At 37.5% G+C, this 25,665-nt stretch overlaps 1 protein-coding gene across 2 annotated transcripts in view; it reads right to left on the bottom strand.

The window, feature by feature from the left end:
- Positions 1–25,665, bottom strand: part of PCDH11X (protocadherin 11 X-linked) — a 732,575-nt gene that overhangs the window by 428,696 nt on the left and 278,214 nt on the right. The gene's annotated exons all lie outside the window — the stretch shown is intronic.

Below are 25,665 nucleotides of genomic sequence, written 5' to 3'. Positions count from 1 at the left end.
GCGGGCGGATCACCTGAGGTCAGGAGTTCAAAACCAGCCTGACCAACATGGCAAAACCCCGTCTCTACCAAAAATACAAAAAGTGGCCAGGTGCCTGTAATATCAGCTACTTGGGAGGCTGAGGCAGGAGAAGCGCTTGAACCCAGGAGGTGGAGGTTGCACTGAGCCAAGATCACGCCACTGCACTCCAGCCTGGGAGACAGAGCTAGACTCTGTCTCAAAAAATAAAAAAAAAATAAATAAAATAAAAAGATCGAAAATGATTTTTTTTAATTTTTAAATTAAATTACAATTTAAAATTTTTAATATTTTAGTTTTTTGCTAATGAAGAAAGCTTCGTCATTCTGAAGTGAGCTTCACAGGATTATTCTATCAGTATTTTGTGAATGCATATATGCATAAACATAAAAATATTCATCTATTTTAAATAAACAAAGACTCTTGAAACGAAAGTTTAAAGTGCAATTTTTTTTTTTTTTTTTTTGAAACGGAGTCTCGCTCTGCTGCCCAGGCTGGAGTGCGGTGGCGCGATCTCGGCTCACTGCAAGCTCCGCCTCCCGGGTTCACGCCATTCTCCTGCCTCAGGCTCCCGAGTAGCTGGGACTACAGGCGCCCGGCACTACGCCCGGCTAATTTTTTTTTTTTTGTATTTTTAGTAGAGACGGGGTTTCACTGTGTTAGCCAGGATGGTCTCGATCTGCTGACCTCGTGATCCGCCCGCCTTGGCCTCCCAAAGTGCTGGGATTACAGGTGTGAGCCACCGCGCCCGGCCTTAAAGTGCAATTCTAAAGTACATTGTCTTAATGATCTTCTTTTCACCATATGAACAATTTTAGTGCTCCAAGTTGTCAAGAAGTGTTCATGAAGTGTAACTGAAGCTATACAAGAAAATATACATTTGATTTAATGTATTTTTTTTAATTGGGGAAAAAGTGTACTACTTTGCATTATAATTGAAAAGTACATAAATTATATTGACTGGACTATCTGACTAATATTAAAGAATAAACCAAAACAAAGTAATATTTCATTCAGTTATTGGCATAAAATGATTTTGTTTTCTGATTTCAGTATTGGATGGAACTACTCAAATATAAATATGCCTACATTGATGTTTGGCAAGGCACTTGCACACAATGAAGTCTTCTTAATCGCCAGCACAATTTCTTTTTTTACTGTTTTTATGTATATTCTGTTTCCTTGGCAGGTCTACACAATCAACACATCTGTTAGTATGGCAGAATGCCCATCCAAAAATTGGAATGCTGAAGTCAAAAGATATAAGTGCTAAACGTAGGTGTGGTTTTAGAGCACATCTACAAAAATATATTGTTTTTCTCACCTATATGATTTTCTTATTTCTTCCTCTAGTTATTAGAGTGTCTTATCCTTAATTGTTTTGACATTTGCATCCTACAATTTTAGATCTATAATGTTTAAAATTACATAGTTTTAGCCATATTTAAACTCAGGTTTACAGAGAACTAGTTACATAGAAATTAAATGAATTAATAAAATAATTGTGATTTAATATGTAAATGAACTCAAAACTTTGTTCATAATGATGAAAAAATTTATTCAGTCATATCTACAAACATGATGAAATAAAATATATGTAACAATAATAATAAAGTGAAGTTTTTTCGTTTATCTCTGAAAAAGAACCATAGAATTAAGATAGATTATAGATAATTTTAATTTTAAAAACAAATTATATTAGAAAATAAATATAATATGCAATATTAACAAAATAGAGAAAAAACATTTCAATAAATGTAGAAGATACATTTGACAAAATTCATCATCTATTCATATTTTTAAAAATTCTAAGCAAACTAGAAATGATGGATAAATTCCTCAAACTGAAAAATAATATAAAAAAAATTACAGGTAGGGCGTGGTGGCTTACACCTATAATCCCAGCACTTTGGGAGGCTGAGGCGGGCGGATCACAAGATCAGGAGATCGAGACCATCCTGGCTAACATGGTAAAACCCGGTCTCTACTAAAAATACAAAAAAAGAAAATTAGCCGGGCATGGTGGCAGGTGCCTGTAGTCCCAGCTATTTGAGAGGCTGAGGCAGGAGAATGGCATGAACCTCGGAGGCAGAGCTTGCAGTGAGTCTAGATCACACCACTGTACTCCAGCTTGGGCGACAGAGCAAGACTCAGTCTCAAAAAAAAAAAAAAAAAAAAAAAAAAAAATTTACAACTAAATTCATACTTGAAAGACTAAATGCTTTTCCCTTGATACTTGGAAGAAAGCATGGATACTGGCTCTTGTCACTTTGTTTAACATTGCCCTAAAAGGGATATCAATTTGAATAAAGCAAAATACAAGCAAACAAACAAAACAGACGTACAATGGTTTACATGAAACATCCCAGGGGAACTACAAAACAACTACAATAATTAATAAATACATTTAGTGAGGTTAGGTGATATAAGGTTGTATTATTTCGTATTAGCACCAAATGATTGGAACATGAAATTTAACAAAACCATTCATATTAATGGTAAACAACATAAAATCCCTTAGGAATAAATCTAATAAAGTTGTTTAAGATTTCTACATGAAAAACTATAAAATATTGCCAAGGGAAATTAAGTAATATCTAAACACATGGGCATATATATACTATGTTCATGGATTGGAAGGCTCACTATCAGGAAGATGGTGTTTTTATAGAAACTGACAATCCAATCTTAAAATTTTTATTGAAATGCAAAGGACCTAGGAACATCCATGGAATTCATAAACTCTTTAAATTTGAGACCTATTACAAAGCTACAGTAATCAAAAGAGTTGATTAAGAATGAACATAAATGTATCCAGAATATATTAATAACTTGCTTGACTTAATAGCAAGACAAATAACACAATGAGGAAATGGGAAAAAATAAACAGACATTTTACCAAAAAAAAAAAGAGAAATGGATGAGAAATAAGCATGAGATGCTTGACATCTGCAGTCACTAAGAAAATGTAAATTTAAGCAATAATGTCATACTTTTACGCACCCATTTAGAATGGCTAAAACTAAAAAGACAACCAAACCAAATGTTGGCAAGGATGTGAAGTAACTGGAACTCACACACACTGATGGTGAGAATGCAAAATTTCATAACCACTATGGAAAAAACTTTGGCACTTTCTCAAATAGCTACATGTACACCAACCATATGATCCAGCTCCTCCACTCTGACATATTTTTCCAAGAGAAAAGAAAAGACACATCCACACAAAAACTTTTACACAAATGTTTATAGCATCAATTATCCATAATAGACAAAAAGGAAACAACACAAATGCCTATCAATGGATGAATAAATAACTGAACCGTGTTGTATCCATAAAATTGAATATTATTTAGCAATAAAAAGGAATAAAGTACATCCTGCTTTATCCACATGGATAAACCTTGAAAACATCACAGTAAGTAAAAGAAGCCAGGTACCAAAAAAATCACATATTGTGTGATTCCATTGATATAAACGTCTTGAAAAAGCAAACTGATATATACTTACAGTATACATATTAGTGGTTGTCTGGGTCAGGGTGACAGGAAGGAGGGAAGTATTCCAAAAGGGTATGAGGAAACTTTTAGTTATGACAAATATGTTAATTCTCATGACTATGGCAATGTTTTCACATATGTCAAAACTGAGCAAATTGTACATTTTGAATTTTAAAATAAGTACAGTTTATTGTGCTTCAATTATACTTCAATAGACACATTTTATTAAATTTTATGAAAAATTCCTGAAATTGTATTTATGATTATACCTTGGAATTTGGTTTGTGATTATGCCTTTATATATATATATATATATATGTGTGTGTGTGTATATATATATACACATGCACACACACACATTTATAGAGAGAGAGACAGAGTGAGAGAGAGAGAAATCTCATTCCAGCCTATATCCTTGTCACAAATGGATTGTCTGAATTTTATGTCAAGTATATAGTTCTTACAATGCTAACCTTTCTCTGATATAGACACAGTAAGTCAATCTAAATATGCACATTTATTCTCTACATCTGAACAAAAAAATAGACATTAGCACTCTAAATCTGGTTCAGTTGCTATGCCAGGTCTAGCCTTCATAATTATAATTACTGAGCTCAGTTATCCACAACTAGAATTGAGAAAAGTACACATCTGCTTTGTCAGGCAACTTTCAGATCCACAGTTATAGGGCCGATGTTTTACAATACAGATGCACTCGTTTCTGATAGATGAGGAATGCAAAGTTGAAGTATATTTTATACATTCGATAATATTGTCAGCAACATCAAAACTACTAATTGAGGCTGGGCGCGGTGGCTCATGCCTGTAATTCCAGCACTTTGGGAGGCCGAGGCAGGTGGATCACGAGGTCAGGAGATCGAGACCACCTTGGCTAACATGATGAAACCTCGTCTCTACAAAACATACAAAAAGTTAGCGGGGCGTGGTGGCGGGCGCCTGTAGTCCCAGCTACTCGGGAGGCTGAGGCAGGAGAATGGCGTGAACCCGGGAGGCGGAGCTTGCGGTGAGCCGAGATCAGGCCACTGCACTCCAACGTGGGCGACAGAGCGAGACTCCTCTCAAATAAATAAATAAATAAATAAACTACTAATTGTACAAAATATAATGTGAAGGAAAGCATCTATGACTGTACCTCTGACTCCCAGGTCAATGTATTGCAGTTGGAAATTATTGGAAATGATTCTTCAAACTCTTTAGCATAAATTATCTAAACAAAGGGAGTATGCAATACACAAAGCCACATATAGCAGTAAGTTTCTAAGATCCAGAATTTTCACTCCAAAGAACATTTATATGTGTGTGTGTGTGTGTATAGATACATACACACATACATATATATGTATTGTGCAAGCTAGTGCACAAGCATATATGTATATATACATACATATATATGTATATAATATATATACACACATATATATGTATATAATATATATACACACACACATAAATGTTTTTTGGAGTGAATATATATATACACACACACATACATATGTAAACATGTAAGTATATATGCATGTCAATGTTTCCAAGGCCAGTTCCTGAAATTATGCTTGCAGATGATCTTAGAAAGGAAAAAAAAAAAAGTTAACCGGCTGAGAAACATGTATTTGAAACGAAATAATAATATACTTTATGTAAATAATAATAATATACTTTATGTAAACCTAGATATGCCTAAACTATCTATGCTAAGTACGCAGTTCTAATGTGTTCTGTCATAGGTGCTGTTCCTGTATATTAGAAAGAAATTCAGGCTGGCACAGTGGCTCAGGCCTATAATCCCAGCACTTTGGGAGACTGAGGCTGTGGATCACTTATGTTCAAGAGTTGGAGACCACCCTGGCCAACATGGTGAAACTCCATCTCTACTAAAAATACAAAAATTAGCCGGGTGTGGCGGCACACACCTATAATCTCAGCTACTCAGAGGCCGAGGCAGGAGAACCGCTTGAACCTGGGAGGCAGAGGTTGCAGTTAGCCGAGATTGTGCCACTGCACTCCAGCCTGAGTGAAAGACCAAGACTCTGTCTCAAAAAAAAAAAAAAAGAAAAAAGAAAAAAGAAAGGGAAAGGGAAAAGGAAAGGGAAAGGGAAAAGAGGGGAGAGAGAGAGAGAGAGAGAGAAAGAGAAAGAGAGAAAGAGAGAGAAGGAAGGAAGGAAGGAAAAGAGAGAGGGAGAGGAAGGAAGGAAGGCAAAGAAAAAAGAAAAGAAAAGAAAGGAAAGGAAAGGAAAGAGAGAGAGAGAAAGAAAAGAAAGAAAGAAGTTCAGTAAAGGAGGAGTGTGACTACATGGTAGGAGAAAAAAGGTCACAGGTCAGACAGTTTTCCAATATTCTGCTTCAAAACTGTCTACATGCCTTTGGCAATCTTGGTAATTCCCCTCTTAATACATAGCTGTGTAGCAGATTAATCACTGATTTATCGTCAAAACAAGTTAAACTTCAATCAGTTCTCTGCTGGATATTAGAAAGACCTGAGAACATCTTGCCAATTGCTTAAAAATAGTAAGATTTACATAAAAGTCTCCCCTTTTGCTTTTCTCTAACCGTTGTTTATTTGTCACTGTACTGCCAACCTTTGCTGGCTCAAATCAGTGAAGGCGTTTTTTTTTTCAGACATACATTAGAATGATCACTGACAAAAAGATCCCTGGGAATAAAATGTTTAAAAGGTTTTTTTAAAAAAAATCTGAAGGTATAAGATAAAATCACACAGTGGGCATATACCGAGAAAATGTTGCAATTAGAGATTGTGATCAAATAAGAGAAATAAATTTGTCAGGTTGTATGTTCTTTTAAAAAGATAAATAATTACATTTTACATAGTTGCATAGTTCCATTCTTGATTTTGTTTCTGTTAATGGTTTAAAGAATTAAACTTTCCATATTTCAATTCCCTCCTTCTGAAAGTAAAATAATAATAATAATTATGTCTCTACTGAGCTATTTATTTCATTCCCACTTGAGATAAATAAAAATGTAACCTTGTGTCAAAATCTGTTACATCTATTAGCTCCATTCTCTGAGTATTTATTTATTTATTTATTTATTTATTTATTTATTTATTTTGAGATGGAGTCTCAGTCTGTTGCCCAGGCTGGAGTGCACTGGCACTATCTCTGCTCAATGCAACCTCCACCTCCTGGGTTCAAGCCATTCTCCTGCCTCAGCCTCCTGAGTAGTTGGGATCGTAGGCACGCACAACCACACCCGGATAATTTTTGTATTTTTAGTAGAGATGGGGTTTCATGTTGTTGGCCAGGCTAGTCTTGAACTCCTGACCTCAGGTGATCTGCTCACCTCAGCCTCCTAAAATGCTGGGATTATAGGCGTAAGCCACCGCACTAGGCCATCTCTGAGTATTTATTATTAAAGTTATAGTTTAACTTCCAAATTATCCAAACTTCAAATTCTATGTAGTATTTACAGACAGTAAGTAAGTCTTTTACAATTTTAATAATGTATTTAGGCATCAAACGAATTATCAGGGTAATTCTGCAATACCGACTTGCTCATAGAGATATCCCAAAAGTCCAAAAGTCAACCCCCAAATGCTTAATGATGTTTTGCAGAAAACGGAAAGATGTGCATATAGAATATAAAGGCATTAATTAGTAGAACAAAAACCAGTATTCCATATTACCCCTCTTGGGAGGCATTTTGACTCTTAGCTATTGCACAAGTTGCACATACAGGAGGGCTGTAGGCTCCCTCTCACCCCCACCCCCCAAGAGCAAGCAGTTGTATGCAACAGCACTAGTTTCCAGTTTAATAGACTCCCAGGGTGAAAGGAAAGATTGTTGCACCTGGCTGGAATGTCTTTAGGGATTCTCAGTTGTCAAAATTAAATTTCAAAATAATAGTTCAGTTTTTATTGGCCCATTCTTTCTCATAGGCAGGAAGAAAAGAGGAGTATGCTAACATACCCTATATATTTATGATGTTTATGAAAAAATATTACTTATGGAAGTTCTATAGAATGTCTCCTAGGTTTTATGATTTTGATGAAAGAAAAATATTCAGAGGTTGTCTCTTATGTGCAAAGCACATTTGCAAGACAATAGGCAAGAGGCAGTGCAACAGTTTAATGCTTTTGCATTCCCTAAATGGATATATTATACAATAAGAAAACATAAACTTTGGAACAGTTTTGACACTTATATTTGAAAAATAGTTTCTAAGAAAGTGGAACTGAAACATCTTTGGAGAGATCATAAAACTGCTGAAAAACATTACTAAGTCATCATGAAGTGTGCAAAAGCCCAATGGGGTGGACAAATTTTGGAACTATACAAAAGTAAACCTTTCATGTTTCTATTTTTCAAGGAAATTAGTGTATTCTTATATTAATAGTTTAATTGAATAAGATCAGTCCATTTGTTTAATTATTTGCAAATTTTGAGTGCCTGAAGATATCTGTCACTGATTGACCCTAAGAGTTTTGGTATTGTTATAACTGACAATATTAAAAATAAATTTAAATCTGCTGTTTCCCAATAAAATGCATACATTTTTCTTGCCACAACTATGTCTTTTCTAAATAATATAACTTAGCTGTCTTCTACATGCACCATTTATAAAGCAAAGTAATTTGATCAATACCAGAGCATTTCCTATTACTTTCTTAACCCTCTGGACAATGTTGCCTTTACATAAACTATCAGGTGATTTCCATGAAGCCTAAATTCTGACTTATAGTTTTCTACACACAGACCATAAAAAGTAAAATAAATCATAAAAAAGAAAATAAATAAAAGCTGTAGATATTTGGACTCATAAATATGAACCAAATGACTACAGCAATACTTCTCTGAAAGTCCCAACCCTTTTTAATCTGTGGTAGGACTGTCCTCGAATTTTTCTGAGTCCCTTTGTTCACACTTAATGAATATAAAATTAGAGCCATTGTATACATACTTGAGTTAAATACAAGCAGCTTATTTATTTGCACAATCATCTCACTGTCTACAGATTATGTTCATTTGAAAAGACAAGCCTATTACCCAAACTGACACTATGGTAATTTTGTAATGGTTTTAATAGATAAAGCAATCCAAATAGATGGATCAACAGTATACTTAGAAGAATAACTGCTGAGGAGGATGGTCACACTGGCAGCTCCCCCAGGACATTTATACATAATTTAATGACACCATATCATTTAGATTTTGTATATGCAACAAGCAATTTTGTAGATCCAGTTCAAAGGTCAGATGATTAAATCAGTTTGCCATCATACATGAGAAAACTAACAATGCATAAATTTCTAATGCATGTGAACTTTATTCCTTCATCCCTCTGGATCAATTTCAAGAAGAATAAAGAAAAATTCAGAGCTAAATTATGTAAACCTATGAAAGTCTAGTACTAATGACATCAGGACAGCTGGCCATATAGTATTATAGTATAGGAGGAGAGCAAACCTGAAAGTTAAGTATTGGGTGACAAAGGCATACCCAAGACTGGGAAGAAAAAGAGGTTTAATTGGACTTACAGTTCCACATGGCTGGGGAAGCCTCAGAATCATGGTGGGAGGTGAAAGACACTTCTTACATGGCGGTGGCAAAAGAAAATGAGGAAGAAGCAAAAGCGGAAAACCCTGATACACCCATCAGATCTCATAAGACGTACTCACTATCATGAGAATAGCAGGGAAAGACTGGCCCACATGATTCAATTATCTCCCCCTGTGTCCTTCGCACAACACGTGGGAATTCTGGGAGATACAATTCAAGGTGAGATTTGGTTGGGGACACAGCCAAACCATATCATTTCACCCCTGGCCCCTCCAAATCACATGTCCTCATATTTCAAAACCAATCATGGCATCACAACAGTCTTCCAAAGTCTTAACTCATTTCTGCATTAACCCAAAAGTCCACAGTCCAAAGTCTCATCTGAGCCAAGAGCCAAGGCAAGTCCCTTCTGCCTATGAGCCTGTAAAATCCAAAGCTGGTTACTTCCAAGATACAATGGGGGTTCAGGTATTGGGTAAATACAGCTGTTCCAAATGGAAGAAATCATCTAAAAAAGGGGTGCTACAGGACCCGGCACGGTGGCTCACGCCTGTAATCCCAGAACTTTGGGAGGCCGAGGTGGGTGAATCACCTGAATTTTGGGAGTTTGAGACCAGCCTGACCAACATGGAGAAACCCCATCTCTACTGAAAATATAATACTAGCTGGGCATGGTGGTGCATGCCTGTAATCCCAGCTACTCGGGAGGCTGAGGCAGGAGAATCGCTTGAACCCGGGAGGCGGAGGTTGCGGTGAGCCGACATGAAGAGTGGGCTACAAAAGAGAAACTCCATCTTAAAAAAAAAAAAAAAAAAAGGGTGGGGGGGTGTACAGGGTCCATGCAAGTCCGAAATCTAGTGGGGCAGTCAAATTTTAAAACTCCAAAATGACCTCCTTTGACTCTATGTCTCACGTCCAGGTCACGCCGATGCAAGAGGTGGGTTCCCATGGTCTTGGGCAGCTCTGCCCCTGTGGCTTTGCAGGCTACAGCCTCCCTTGTGGCTGCTTTCACGGGCTGGCGTTGAGTGTCTGTGGCTTTTCCAGGCGCAGGGTGTAAGCAGTCAGTGGATCTACCACTCTGGAGTCTGGAGGACAGTGCCCTTCTTCTCATAGCTCCACTAAGCAGTGCCCCAGTAGGGATTCTGTGTGGGGGCTCCAACCCCACATTTCCCTTCTGCACTGCCTTAGCAGAGGATCTGCATGAGGACCCTGCCCCTGCAGCATACGTTTGCCTGGGCACCCAGGTGTTTCCATACATCTTCTTCTAAAATCTAAGTGGAGATTCCCAAACCATAATTCTTGACTTCTGTGCACCCACAGGCTCAACACCATGTGGAAGCTGCCGAGGCTTGGGGCTTCCACACTCTGAAGCCACAGTCCAAGCTCTACGTTGGCCCCTTTCAGCCACAACTGGAGAGACTGGGACACAGGGCACCAAGTCCCTAGGCTTCACACAGCATTGGAACCCTGCACCCGGCCCGTGAAACCACTTTTCCCTTCTGGGCCTCCGGGCCTGTGATGGGAGGGGCTGCTGTGAAAGTCTGACATGGCCTGGAGACATTTTCCCCATGGTCTTGAGGATTGACATTAGGACAGGGTCTCACTCTGTTGCCCAGGTTGGAGTCCAGTTTCACAGTCACAGCTCACTGCAGCCTTGACCTCCCTGGCTTAAATGATCCTCCCACCTCAGCCTCCCTAGTAGCCAAAACTGCAGGTGCGTGCCACCACATCTAGCTACATTTTTTTCTTTTTTTAGACAGATAGGTGTCTCACTATGTTAACCAGGCTGGTCTCAAACTTATGGGCCGAAGCGATCCTCCCACCTTAGCCTCCCAAAATGCTGGGATTATAGGTGTGAGCCACTGTGCCAGGCTGGAGAACACTGTAAACATTTTAAATGCATATATAGGTTTGTGTATGTCTAGATGTGTGTGTGTGTGTGTGGTGTATATATATCAACATATAGGTTTGTATGTGTGTGTTTGTGTGTGTGTGTGTGTGTGTATATATATATATAAAATTTAGGGATAAAATTTTTAAATAAAGATTAGAAACATCTTATATAAGGTTGTCAAACTAAAAAATTAAGGCACAGTAAAGAAGGATGGTAGATGATCCAGTAGTTCACTGCAGAAAAAAATTCAAGAAGTTACCTGCGCTTGTAAAATGAATAAAATACTTTGGGTGTGTGTGTGTGTGCATGTGTGTCTGTGTGTAATTCACAGTTTATTCACAAGTGCTTCATTTAAGTGTTGAAACAATGAAATATTTAGCTTACCAATTTGTACTTTGGTTAGCTCAGTCATCAGAATACATGCATTAAATCCCTATCTCTGCATTTGACCTACAAAGAATTTAGCACTTGGGCCGGGCACAGTGGCTCACGCCTGTAATCCCAGCACTTTGGGAGGCTGAGGCAGGCGAATCACCTGAGGTCAGGAGTTCAAGACCAGCCTGACCAACATGGAGAAACCCTGTCTCTACTAAAAATACAAAATTTGCTGGGCATGGTGTCGCATGCCTGTAATCCCAGCTACTTGGGAGGCTGAGGCAGGAGAATCGCTTGAACCCGGGAGGCGGAGGTTGTGGTGAGCTGAGATTGCTCCACAGCACTCCAGCCTGGGCAACAAGAGTGAAACTCCGTCTCCAAAAAAAAAAAAAAAAAAAAAAAGAATTTAGCACTTGTTTACCTGAAGCACCTAGTCTACATGGCAATATTAGAGTAAGTGTGTTCTACAATTATCTGGCAAATTTGAGATCATCTCTAAAATAAATCCAACTTAATTTATACGACGTACATTTAACTTATAATTGTATAAATTGCATCTGTCTTGTCTGATAAGACTTACCCAAACAATGACATATATGAAACAATATTCAACAATGATAGAGAACTTTATGGGGTGAATAGTCCCATCTTAAAACTCACAGATGGTTTAGAACAAGTAGAATATCTCAATTCCAGGGAATCAGAAACATGTTCTTAAGTATAGAGTTATTGTTGAGAATTAACTATATCAAGTTTTCCTAGAATACCTATTTCTGCCATGTAACTTACCAGCCGTGACTACTATACATATAATATATCTATTATAAAAATATTGGATTAGAAATAATTACAGGGTAAGCATCATTAATTTGTTAAACTAAAGCACATGGATATATTATAAACATAAAAATAGCAACATAAGTGTGATGAGGAAGAAAATGGAATTTGAAAAAGACATTAGGTTTAAATGATCTTTCTGTCTCATCAAGTATCTTACAAACAATATGGAATTTAAACTGGGGAAGTGAAAGAGTTTCATCTTCAATGTAACCTATAGCATCACTTTTTAAAATTAAAGTTCTGTCTTTGCCTGGCTTAAATTAAGATGTGATATATTTTAACAATATCCTCTTGTTTTGCTTTTTCTGTTTTCTAAATAAACTAAGTAATTAATCATGTTGCAATTTCCACTTGCTGACCCAGGAGCCAGACAAGGTATGGGCCCATACTAATCATGAAATACTAATTTGCAATGCTAACACTTAGTAAATAACATAAACAATGAAAAATTGAATACAGAACTTAAAAAAAACTATATAGCATTCAATATTACTGATTACCAATAAAATCCTGCATGCCATTGATATCAAACTGCTATTAATTCTTTTCTGTGAGAGGAATGTTAAGAGAAATGGACTAAAATAAAGTAAGTATAGTTTTCTCCTCTCCACGTGTTTCCCCTTCTTTAAATAATACCAGTAACAATCCTATAGAGGGTGGCATTGTATACAGACACAACTAGAGAAGAATGATCATGTCCCATCCCCATGTAAAATTAATGATAGATTAATAATAAATAAAAATGTATAACACTTATGTAGACATTTTTGTAGCTTTTTTAATGTACTCATCAACTTTTCTCTGTAACTATGAAAGCAAAATACATATTTACTAGCATGTCTTCATTTCACATAAATTCCCTCAGGTACCTCTTAGACTGGATGCTAAATAAGGGGATGAAACACAAGCCACTTATATCCTAACACTAAATAAACATTTTTTGAGCAACGAGTCTTTACAGCAGAGAGCTTCTTGTTTTTATACACCTTGCTATAAGTAGGTTTGCAGGTAGAAATTCACAGGACAAATAATTTTGAGAAAAAGGTCATTTATTCTGTAAATTTATATGTAAATGTTTTTATTTTTCAAGACTTGTGATTTGCATTGGTGGGTTTTTAACACAAGAAAAAGGTATTAAAGGGCCCTTAGACATTAGGAAAAAGTGACAAAAGCACAATCATAACTTTATTTTTACATACCGTTTTATTTTAGGTACTGTTCTCAAGTAAATTGCACAACAGTTTTGGAAAACATATTTTTATTGTGCCTCTCCTAAATAAAATCTATAGTTACTAGTAATTTACAAACAGCCTTTCATAAAGGTAACCATATTCTATAACACAGCCTAGTAAATATTAAAAATTTTTGGAGAGAGATTAAATTACAAGTCTACTTAGATGTTGAACTAAAAATCAATACTGATAAAATAGCTTTTGAAATAACTATTAAACTCATAAATGCCTCTTCCTTTTTAATATATACATACATATGATAAAAAATATATATACACATTCACATGTACGTGTGTGGGGACACACATCATTTTTAAAATATACACAATATATATTACTACTGTATATTTCAAAATTCTGCTTTTGAAATATACTTAGACATTTTGAAAATATTGTTTATTTCTATAGTTTGAAAGTTTGGTTTTTTTTTTACAATATCTGTTAATTTTGATTCTTACCTCCTTTCACATTTTGTCCTTGAAGTTAAAAAAAAAAAAAAAAAAAAGAAGAATAGAAGGGCATGGACAGTAGGTAATTTTAATTCTTTCTTAGAAGTGATCCTATAAATGTGCTACATTAATATAAATATGAATAACTGGACAGAATATAGAAAAATAGTCCCTTCTTTATTGATAGATCCCAGGCACTATAATAGCATTTTAGTAATGAAGGTATGTATGCCACATTCTCTGATGAATCATACCACCTAAACGCTTGTTTGTATATTATGTTTAATTATCAACTATTAACAAATTATCAAAACATCTGTGAAATGACTCACAGCAACACTGCATAGATTATCTTTCTGATAAAGGTTTCTTATTGTTGTCTCATGGATAAATAGTTCATAAAGAAAAACTACAGATTTTATTTGAGTAACGTACATTTATGTGCAGCTACTGTCATTTTGATTAAGACTTGTTTTAGCCCTGGGGGCGTGGCTCACGCCTGTAATCTCAGCCCTTTAGGAGGCTGAGGCAGGCAAATCACAAGGTCAGGAGTTGGAGACCACCCTGGTCAACATGGCGAAACCCCATCTCTACTAAAAATACAAAAATGTGGCGGGCACCTGTAATCCCAGTTACTTGGGAGGCTGAGGCAGGAGAATCGCTTGAACCCAGGAGGCGGAGGTTGCAGTGGCAGTGAGGTGAGATCATGCCATTGCACTTCAGCCTGGGCGACAAAAGCAAGGCTCCGTCTCAAGAAAAGAAGGAAGGAAGGAAGGAAGGAAGGAAGGAAGGAAGGAAGGAAGGAAGGAAGGAAGGAAGGAAGGAAGGAAGGAAGGAAGGAAAGAAGGAGGGAGGGAGGGAGGGAGGGAGGGAGGGAGGGAGGGAGGGAAGGAAGGAAAGAGACTTGTTTTAGAGTAAAATTGACTTTTTTTTTCAAAAAGTTCCAAATGGTACCTGTAGATAATCTTAATACCAGGTATTTACAAAAAGAAAAGAAAAATGAGCTGAATTTCATGAAAAATTAAAATGTTTATTTACATTACCAATCAAAGAGGAGAGGTGAAAATAATCTATATGTAAATGCATTTTCAAGGGCATACACCCTGCTATTGCCATTAACAATTAGCCAAAACATTTGCATCTAGATTGAACATTCCTCTCTGTCCAATAAAATTAAGATGTGTTGTGCACATGTGAAGCCTAGGAAAGTTGTTGGTAAGAAACATAATGTTGATGAAAGGCCTTACTTTGAGATTTCTTTTTGTATACTCCTAAAAGTATTAGAAAATTGGAATTCTGAGATAGTTATTTTTGTATACAAATACTGCTCAATACATTATGAAACTGATTAAAGACACTAATTCAGTAGAATAATATGAAACTAAATATTTGGATCTCAATATAATACTACAAATGATTATCCATTATACATTATGATTATATTGAATGGTCATTTAATTTTAGGGCTCTGATACGTTGGACACTTCTTCAAGTCAAGACTAATATAAGAACTAATAATTACAATGTGCTTTGATAGCCTAGGCTATTACAATATTCAGAGAATATAATATATTTGATATTATATTTCCAATGCACATATTAATGCATACCTGAGGAAAATATCCATTAATTGTTCAGTTTAATTTTATGCTTATATTTAATTTAATTTTATAGTAGTTTAATTCTTTAATTTTTAAATTATAGAATTTTAATGGCATACTATATTTATGCTGCCATAATTTATGGAAAATAATTATGAAAATAAATTCTGATGCTAGAGTAAAACTGAGGACATGCCAGTTTCTATAACATACCATTATAAAAAGCCTTTATAGAACATTATGCTTTCAGCACTATTCACAATAGCAAAGACAAGGAATCCACCCAATTGCCCATCAATGACAGACTGGATGAAGAAAATGTGGTACATATCCACCATGGAATACTATGCAGCCATAAAAAGGAATGAGATCATGTCCTTTGCAGAGACATGGATGGAACTGGAAGCCATTATCCTTAGTAAACCAATGCAGAAACAAAACCAAACACTGCATGTTCTCACTTATAAGTGGGAGCTGAACAATGGGAACCATGGATGCAGGGAGGGGAACAATACACACTGGGGTCTGTTGGGGGTGGTGGGGAGGGGGTAGGGAGAGCATTAGAAAAAATAGCTCATGGATGCTAGACTTAATACCTAGGTGATGAGATGATCTGTGCAGCAAACCACCATGGCACAGGTTTACCTACCACCATGGCCTAGGTTTACCTATGTAACAAACCTGTGCATTCCGCACATGCACCCTGGAACTTAAAATAAATAAATAAATAAATAACACATTATGCTAAGTGAAAGAAGCCAGTAACAAAATATCACATATTATATTGTTTCATTTATATGAAATATCCAGAATAAGCAAACCTTTTTTTTGGAAACGGAGTCTCGCTCTCGTCGCCCAGGCTGGAGTGCAGTGACGCGATCTCGGCTCACTGCAAGCTCCGCCTCCCAGGTTCACACCATTCTCTTGCCTCAGCCTCCCGAGTATCTGGGACTACAGGCATCTGCCACCACACCCAGCTATTCTTTTATATTTTTAGTAGAGGCAGAGTTTCACTGTGTTAGCCAGGGTGGTCTCGATCTCCTGACCTCGTGATCCACTCGCCTCGACCTCTCAAAGTGCTGGGATTACAGGCGTGAGCCACCACGCCCGGCAAAAATCTTTTGATACAGAAAGATTAGTGGTTGCTAGGAGCTGGGTTGGCAGGGGGGTAGAATGGTAGGATTGGGGGTGACTTTTAACAGGTATAGTGTTTCTTTTGGGGTTGAGGAGCATATTCTAAAATTAATTGCAGGGATAGTTGTAAAATTCTGTGAATGTACTAAAAGCCATTTAGTTGTGCACTTTAAATGGGTCAATAGTATCGTATGTGATTTATATCTCAATGACCCCGTTACCATGAAAAGGACCTTATATACTAAAACATATATGAAAACGTTTTTCTTATTTTAATGGCATCTTAGAAGAAACCTGTATGCTTCATTGCCTGCTAGAACTAAGGACAACATGGTACTTGGCAACCATTAAAGCTGCTTGAAGTTGAGCTTTGCTACAGCAGACATTCTTCAACTTAAATTGTAAGCTCTCCAAGATGACTTTTTTAAAGGACAAAAAAGGACTGTGTTTCCATTATTCTATAGGTTAACAGAAATCGACCAAGTTTATTTTATAACAATACTTAATATGCATACAAATGGTATGTATGTATATGTATACACCGCTGTCCATGTATATATTTGCTTATGGTATAAGAAAACTAACTGGCCATAGTGGAGTGTGCCTGTAGTCCCAGCTACTTGGAAGGCTAAGGTGGAAGGACCCCTCAAGGCCAGGAGTTTGAGGCTGCAGTGAGCCATGATTGGTCCTTTGAATAGCCACTGCACTCCAGCCTGGGCAACAATGTAAGATTCTGTCTCGAGGGAAAAAAAAAGAAAAAAGAAAAAAGAAATAAAACTGACGAGTAGAGAAAACATGAAGGCCTATTAGATTCGATTTATTGTTGTGAAGATAAAATTTTTTTAGGGAAAATGAAAATATCCACTCCCTACCCCTTCCCAAATTTATTATCATAGCAGATAGTAAAGTGATCCTGTTTAAAGAGAACAAGCTCATATAATTCCTCTGCTCAGCACCTACCAAAGGGTTTCCCGTCGCACTCTGATTAAAAGTTAAAGCTCTTAAAATGCCCTGCAAGGCTCTATCTACAACAGGGGTCAGTAGGCAGTTTCTGTAATTGAACAGACAGCAAATATTTCAGGCTTCATGGGGTCCCATCATGTCTTTTGCAACTACTCAGTTATACCCCTGTGGGATGAAAGCAGCCACAGGCAGTATGAAAAAGAATGAGCATGGCTGGATTCCAATAAACCTTTATTTATGAAACTAAAATTTGAACTCAACAAAATTTGCACATGTGAAGTAACATTTTTCTTGGGCTTATTTTTTAACCATTTAATACATGCAAAAATTATTCTTATCTCCTGGGTTATCTAAAAAGAAGTGCAGTTTGCTGACTTCTACTCTACAAGATCTGGCTCCCTGTTGTCTCTCTGACCTTATCTCCTATTCCTCTTCCCTTTGTTCCTTGGGCTCCAGAGATTCTGGTATTCTTGCTGTCTACATCACACATACATCTAGTGCCTTTGTATTTTTGTTCCTTCCGTTTGGAATAAGCTTCCCCCAAATAGCCACATGATTACTCCCTAAAGTCTTTCAAATCTTTGCTCAGAAGTCACCTAAAATTTCAACAAGATGTTTGACTTTTATTTCTTTGCTTTGCTAATGAATAGGGCTTAACAGCTAATATGGGACTAATTAGCGTTCCAGTGTCTTAATTTGAAGACATAAGACTTCCTTGCCATGTGCTTGTAATTTGCAAATGAAAACCAATTATTGACTGAATAATTACAAGTGAGCAATCTATCACTCTCTCCCAAATATTTTTGTTTAGAGATAATGACTTTTTTTTTTTTTTTTTGCATATGTCATCTTTAAATTACAGTATGTGTGTTCTCGACTCTACTGTTACTTTCTCATTACCAAAGATTGGCAGCTCAGATTTTCTTCACCAAGATAATAATTTTCATTCCAATTATACACGAAAGGCTGATCCTCCAATTGACTTCATGTATTCCACCATACACACACACGCACGCACGCACGCAAACGTGCACACACATCTACGTACAAAATGATCACAGGACTAAAGTCAGAGCTACAGGGTACTGTACAGCTTGATTTTTTTTTTTTTTTTTTTGAAACGGAGTCTTGCTCTGTCGCCCAGGCTGGTGTGCAGTGGCCGGATCTCAGCTCACTGCAAGCTCCGCCTCCCGGGTTCACGCCATTCTCCTGCCTCAGCCTCCCGAATAGCTGGGACTACAGGTGCCCGCCACCTCGCCCAGCTAGTTTTTTGTATTTTTTAGTAGAGACGGGGTTTCACCGTGTTAGCCAGGATGGTCTCGATCTTCTGACCTCGTGATCCGCCCGTCTCGGCCTCCCAAAGTGCTGGGATTACAGGCTTGAGCCACCGCGCCCGGCCAGCTTGATTTTTATTAGCATATTATACTCTCTCCAAGAAGACATATAATAATTTCCTTGGGCAGTGTTCACAATAATATTTATAATGAAATGTAAACCCTATTCTTGCACCAGCACTTGCGGGACATATTTTATCACTCTTATTGGAATAATAAAACAGAATATTAATGAGATGTAGTACCTTCCTTCCTCCCACCAAAAAGAGAAATCGTGCCTACCACATAGAATCTTTTACTGCACAAAATCATCATGGCCTATACAATAAAGAGTGCTGTTATCATACTTGAAGAAATTATTCATTCCTGGATGGGATATTCATTTCTTGGAAATAATGGACTTCATTATAAGGGAGGAGACCACCCCTCATATCATCTTATGCCCAATTTCTGCCTCCAGAGAAAGAAGTAAAAACTAAAAGGTAGAAATGAAATCCAGCACTGCACCCTGGGCCTGGTACTTAAAGATCAACCCCTGACCTAATCGGTTATGTTATCTATAGATTACAGACATTGTATAGAAATGCACTGTGAAAATCCCTTTCTTGTTTTGATCTAATTACCGGTGCATGCAGCCCCCAGTTTCGTACCCCCTGCTTGCTCAATCAATCATGACCCTCTCACACTCACCCCCTTAGAGTTGTGAGCCCTTAAAAGGGACAGGAATTGCTCACTTGGGGAACTCGGCTCTTGAGACAGGAGTCTTGCCAATGCCCCCGGCCAAATAAACCCCTTCCTTCTTTAACTCGGTGTCTGAGAAGTTTTGTCTGTGGCTCGTCGTGCTACAATTACACTATCATTGTGACAAATTGGATGTGATGAGACAATGAATGATGCTATTTGCTCTTTTAGTTAAGAGATATTGAAGAGAGGAACAGAAGGTAGGATAAAAAACTCTGAACTCAGAGAAGACCAATAACACAATTCCACTATAAAATGCATTAAAGCTGCTGTTTCATTCGTTCATAGTAAAATGGGGAACTAAAATCCAACAGACTACCATTTTTAATACAATGAAAACACTCTCTCTCTAGGACCTTATTTTTATTTCCAAATATATATATTTATTTGTAATATCTAGAAGTAGTCCTCCCTGTTGCCAGAGGCATTTGAACCTGAGCAACTCCATCTTGAATAGGGGCTGGGTAAAATGAGGCTGAGTCCTACTGGGTTGCATTCCCAGACGGTTGAGGCATTCTAAGACACAGGATGAGATAGGAAATGGGCACAAGATAGAGGTCATAAAGACCTTGGTGATAAAACAGGCAGCAGTAAAGAAGTCAGCTAAAACCCACCAAAACCAAGATGGCAGCAAGAGTGACCTGTGGTCGTCCTCACTGCTACACTCCCCCCAGTGCCACGACAGTTAACAAACGCGTGGTAACATCAGGAAGTGATCCTATATGGTCGAAAAGGGGGAGACATGAATAACCCACCATATGTTTAGCATATAATCAAGAAATAACCATAAAAATGTCTATAGAGTAGCCATTTTTGTATTCCTTTACTCTCCTAATAAACGTGCTTTCACTTTACTGTATGGACTCACCCCAAAGTTTTTCTTGTGCAAGATCCAAGAACCCTCTTTTGGGGTCTGGATTGAGACCGCTTTTCGGTAACATCTTTCTGGCAACTAAACATATTCTTTCATCTTTTTTTTTTTTTGCTTTTTTTGTAAAACATATTGTTAAAGTAATCAGTTTCATTAAGCAGAAAGCATCATTCTGTGAAAGGAGAAGAAATCTTGGGACCCCAAAATCCCGAAGCCAAAATGAAATGTCAAGCTGGGAACTTCATCAGGCAAACCTGCCTCCCATTCTATTCCTAAATATGATAGCTACAAAAATAAAAATTAAAAACAAAAAACAAACAAACAAAAAAACTGCATACCTCCCTCACAATTTGCCCACAGGGAAATTCTTTTTGGACAAAGGACAGGCAGAACACAAAGTCATCCCTCTGCTCATGTGAGACAAATGCATATCTGATTGCTTCCTTTACCCTATTGTTTCACTAACCCAGACTTAGGCATAAATGATTATTCCTGTAAATCGTGCATTCCCTGAAGGGCTAATCAGAAACTCAAAAGAATGCAATCATTTGTCTCTTATCTACTTATGACCTGAAAGTCCCCTCCCCACTTCAAGTTGTTCCACCTTTCCGGACTGATCCAATGTACATCTTACATATATTGGTAGAAGTCTCATGTCTCCCTAAAATGTATAAAACCAAGATGTACCCCTACCACTTTGGGCACATGGCATCAGGACCTCCTGAGGCTGTGTCATGGGTGCATCCTTAACCTCAGCAAGATAAACTTTCTAAATTGATTGAGACCTGTCTCAGATACTTTTTGGTTTACAATCCATTTCCAGAAAACATCTGTATTCTGTTTCCCTTTTGAAATAGTCTATCCATCTCTATGCACGGTCCATTTGTATTGTCCTTGTATTCTAAGATATGTGGTTTCTCAAAAAAAATAAAACATTTGGCCAGAGTGGTGGCTCACACCTGTAATCCCAGCACTTTGGGAGGCGGAGGTGGGCGGATCACCTGAGGTCAGGAGTTCAAGACCACCCTGACCAACACAGAGAAACTCCATCTCTACTAAAAATACAAAATTAGCCCAGCGTGGTGGCAGGCACCTGTAATCCTAGCTACTCGGGAGGCTGAGGCAGGAGAATCGCTTGAACCCAGGAGGCAGAGGTTGTGGTGAGCCGAGATTGTGCCATTGCACTCCAGCCTGGGCAACAAGAGTAAACTCGGTCTCAAAAAAGAATAATAAAAAATAATAATAATCAAAATAAACAGCAAAAAAACACAGTTGCTTATGATTCCAGGTATTTGTGAAAAGTTTCAAAATAATTTTCTTAAAGTACCTGAATTTTTATCCAGACTAATGTGAAGAAAGCATTCAGACTTGATAATAGCAAAATATAAATTATCATTCATGATTCATAAAGGATGTCAGAACTAGTTAGCATAATGGCATTAGACATTTTTGTAAGCTAATTACCACATTTTTGAAGTCTAAAATCTACTTGATGTGATTATATTCTCTTCATATACAAACAAATGTGCAATGTCATTAATTATAAAATTATTTTACATGAAATTTAAAATTTCAAAATGCACTTTTCCGTTTAAGAAACTCTTAAAAAGATTAGTCATGAATATTGAATTTGTGTTGTTTTGCTTCCAAACATGTACTTCCTTGATGGCATTTTTAAATATTAGGAAATGTCAGAATTCAAAATTATTAATTGAAAAGGATTTGAATTCTTGCTGATCCAATCCAATGGAGTTTATTTTTCTGTTAATTAGATTAGAACAAACTGTGAATGATGTTGAAAATTAAAGAAAAATTATCTCATGGCATACTGTGGAAGGCCAGGTCGCAATAATGCAGGCTTCCATAACAACTGTTCTAGTACTGACTAAGCAGTTAAGTTAAACATATATATATATATATTTTTTTTTTTTTTTTTTTTTTTTTTCTTCTTCTTCTTTTGAGATGGAGTTTCACTCTGTTGCCCAGGCTGGAGTGCAGTGGCGTGATCTCGGCTCACTGCAACCTCCACCTCCCGGGTTCAAACGCTCCTCCTGCCTCAGTCTCCTGAATAGCTGGGACTACAGGTGCACACCACCACGCCCAGCTAATTTTAGTATTTTTAGTAGAGACAGGATTTCACCATGTTGGCCAAAATGGTCTCGATCTCTTGACCTCTTGATCCACCTGCCTCAGCCTCCCAAAGTGCTGGGATTACAAGCATGAGCCATCACGCCTGGCCTTTATTTATTTATTTACTTATTTATTTATTTTTGAGACGGAGTTTTGCTCTTGTTGCCCCGGCCGGAGTGCAATGGCACGATCTTGGCTCACTGCAACCTCTGCCTCCCGGGTTCAAGTGATTCTCTTGCCCCAGCCTCCCGAGTAGCTGGGATTATAGGCCCCCGCCACCTCACCCAGCTAATTTTTTTTTTTTTTTTTTTTTTGTATTTTTTGTATTTTTAGTAGAAACGGAGTTTCACCATGTTGGCCAGGTTGGTCTGGAATGCCTGATCTCAGGTGATCCGCCCACCTTGGCCTCCCAAAGTGCTGGGATTACAGGCGTGAGCCACCACGTGTGGCCACAAGTTAAATATTAAAAGCTAAAAAAAACCAGTGCCGGCTGGGCGTGGTGGCTCATGCCTGTAATCTCAGCACTGTGGGAAGCTGAGGCTGGCGGATCACGAGGTCAGGAGATCCAGACCATCCTGGCTAACATGGTGAAACCCCGTCTCTACTAAAAATACAAAAAAATTAGCCAGGTGTGGTGGCGGGCGCCTGTTGTCCCAGCTACTCCAGAGGCTGAGGCAGGAGAATGGCGTGAACCTGGGAGGCGGAGCTTGCAGTGAACCAAGATGGTGCCATTGCACTCCAGCCTGGGCAACAGAGCAAGACTCCGTCTCAAAAAAAAAAAAAAAAAAAAAAAAAGCAAGCCAGAGTGCCCTTATACAAAGGCTGGAATGTAACAAAAGCCCATCAAGAGTTTTACCTAGGCCTTTCCTAGGCCTTAAAACATGACAAAATAACAAAGGAATTCTTAACAAGTCTCATTTATTGAGGGTCTGAAGAAACTCCCCAGGCCTCCAAGAACTCCCCCAAACCTCCATGATTTAGCAGGAGACAAGATAAGGGTAATTATCCTAGCACCTGGACCCATTTGGATTAAGTAAATGTACTGAGGCTCTAGAGGAAGGTCTTCAGGACTCAGACCTCACTTATAGATCAAAAGAAGTTAATCACTTACGTCTTTACATGGATGCACACTTGCATGTAGACATATAGCTTAGAAGGTATATAAGCTCTGGAAAACTTGGTAATTTTGAGTTGGTGTGGAGATAAATCCCAGGCCTTCTCCCTGTAACCAGTTGCAGAAATAAAACTCTTCCTCCCCAGTTCACCTGCATCTCCTTATTGGGCTGCGAGAAATAGCAGCCCGACCCACAGTTTGGTCCGGGAACAAAATTAAGTTATTTCCTCACCTGACTCAAGGGAAAGTTTATAACTCTTGCTGTGTTTCACCTAAGTAAATCCTCCTTAGCATTTATTATTTTTTTTTTCTGTCTCTTGATTTAACATTCAAATCCATAAAAATTCAAACCCATAAAAAATGTCCTGACTTTAGGACTTTGAAAGGTAAAATGAACACTGTACATATCTTTCAGCTCAATAAATATTGATCACAGTTAACATAACAGAAGCAAACTATTCGTTTTTCAAAGGGTGGAATCTAAGACATTAGAAATCAATCTTGTTCAGGCAATAATTCAGTAATGTACATTCAAGTATGTATCATGATTCAGAGTATGTTGTCTTTAATATTATGAGGGCATCCTGTTAAGTGGTAATGTATTTTGTACCCATAACTGAAAGTTTCTCAGGAAGTTGCATTCCAACAAACACCTAAAATGAGAAGGTGTATATGTTTTGTTTTGTTTTGTTTTTGTATTTCCATGGATACATATTCTTTTCAAGTAGTAGCAGGGTATCTGTGCAAAAAATGAGTCTATATTCTTTTTCTAGGTCATTTTACCTATTGTATCATAAAAAGAATGTTGAGTATATCAAACAATAATGATATAAAATGGGTTCCATTAACATAAAATTATGTATTCTTATCACAAACAATGGGCTTGTGATTGCAATTAATGTGATACAGATATAAAATTAAGTATCCCAAGAAAAATTTAAAGACCTAATTTTTTCTTTAATAATATTAATACTGATTCAACATATATATATATATATTTTTTTTTGAGACAGAGTTTCACTCTTGTCGCCCAGGCTGGAGTGCAATGCTGCAACCTTGCTCACCACAAACTCTGCCTCCTGGGTTCAAGCAATTCTCCTGCCTCAGCCTCCTGAGTAGCTGGGACTACAGGCATGTGCCACCACGCCTGGCTAATTTTGTATTTTTAGTAGAGACAGGGTTTCTCCATGTTGGTCAGGCTGGTTTTGAACTCCAGACCTCAGGTGATCCGCCCACCTTGGCCTCCCAAAGTGCTGGCATGATTACAGGCGTGAGCCACTGCGCTTGGCCTCAATAATATTTTTTTTTAAAAACTGTAAACTGCTAACAGTTTTTCTACTGATCTAGTGGAAACATGCTAAAACATGGTTAGACTAGATGGTTAGTCAAGGGATTTTTGTAAAAAATGAAAATATAGGAGTAAATAAGTGAAATGCTTTACAATAATAACATAAAGGAAGAATTTTGTCAATATGTGCCAAATTTTTGTTTAATGAATAATAGATTACCAATATTAAAAATGTTGTTCTGATTGTCCTAATGTTACATATATGCATATATTACATGTATTTTATATGCGCATATATTACTTGTATTTTAAACATACATATATAGGGATTTATTTTACATTAAGAAAATCAGATCCTAAATTTGGAAATGTATGTGTGTGTGCGTGTGTGCACGCGTATAAGCCATTTACTCACGAAAAGTACAAACTATCTTACAGAATGATGTTGTTGGGGTTAAAAACACACTACCCCCAAATACGGCACCTTGGCATATTGAATATTTTATGCGGAAGAACTTTGAAAAAAGACAGGTGCAGAAAGAACTCTTTGACCTTCCTGTCTCCCATGGAGCTATTCATGAGATCCTCATGTGAGAGCCCTCCCTACCCCTGAAGGAAAGAAGAATCCTCTCTCTTAAGAGAAG

This window comes from Macaca mulatta, chromosome X, assembly GCF_049350105.2.
Source record: "Macaca mulatta isolate MMU2019108-1 chromosome X, T2T-MMU8v2.0, whole genome shotgun sequence".
Taxonomy (NCBI): domain Eukaryota; kingdom Metazoa; phylum Chordata; class Mammalia; order Primates; family Cercopithecidae; genus Macaca; species Macaca mulatta.
Note: the sequence above shows the minus strand (reverse complement) of the source record. Positions and strands in the feature narration are given on the sequence as shown.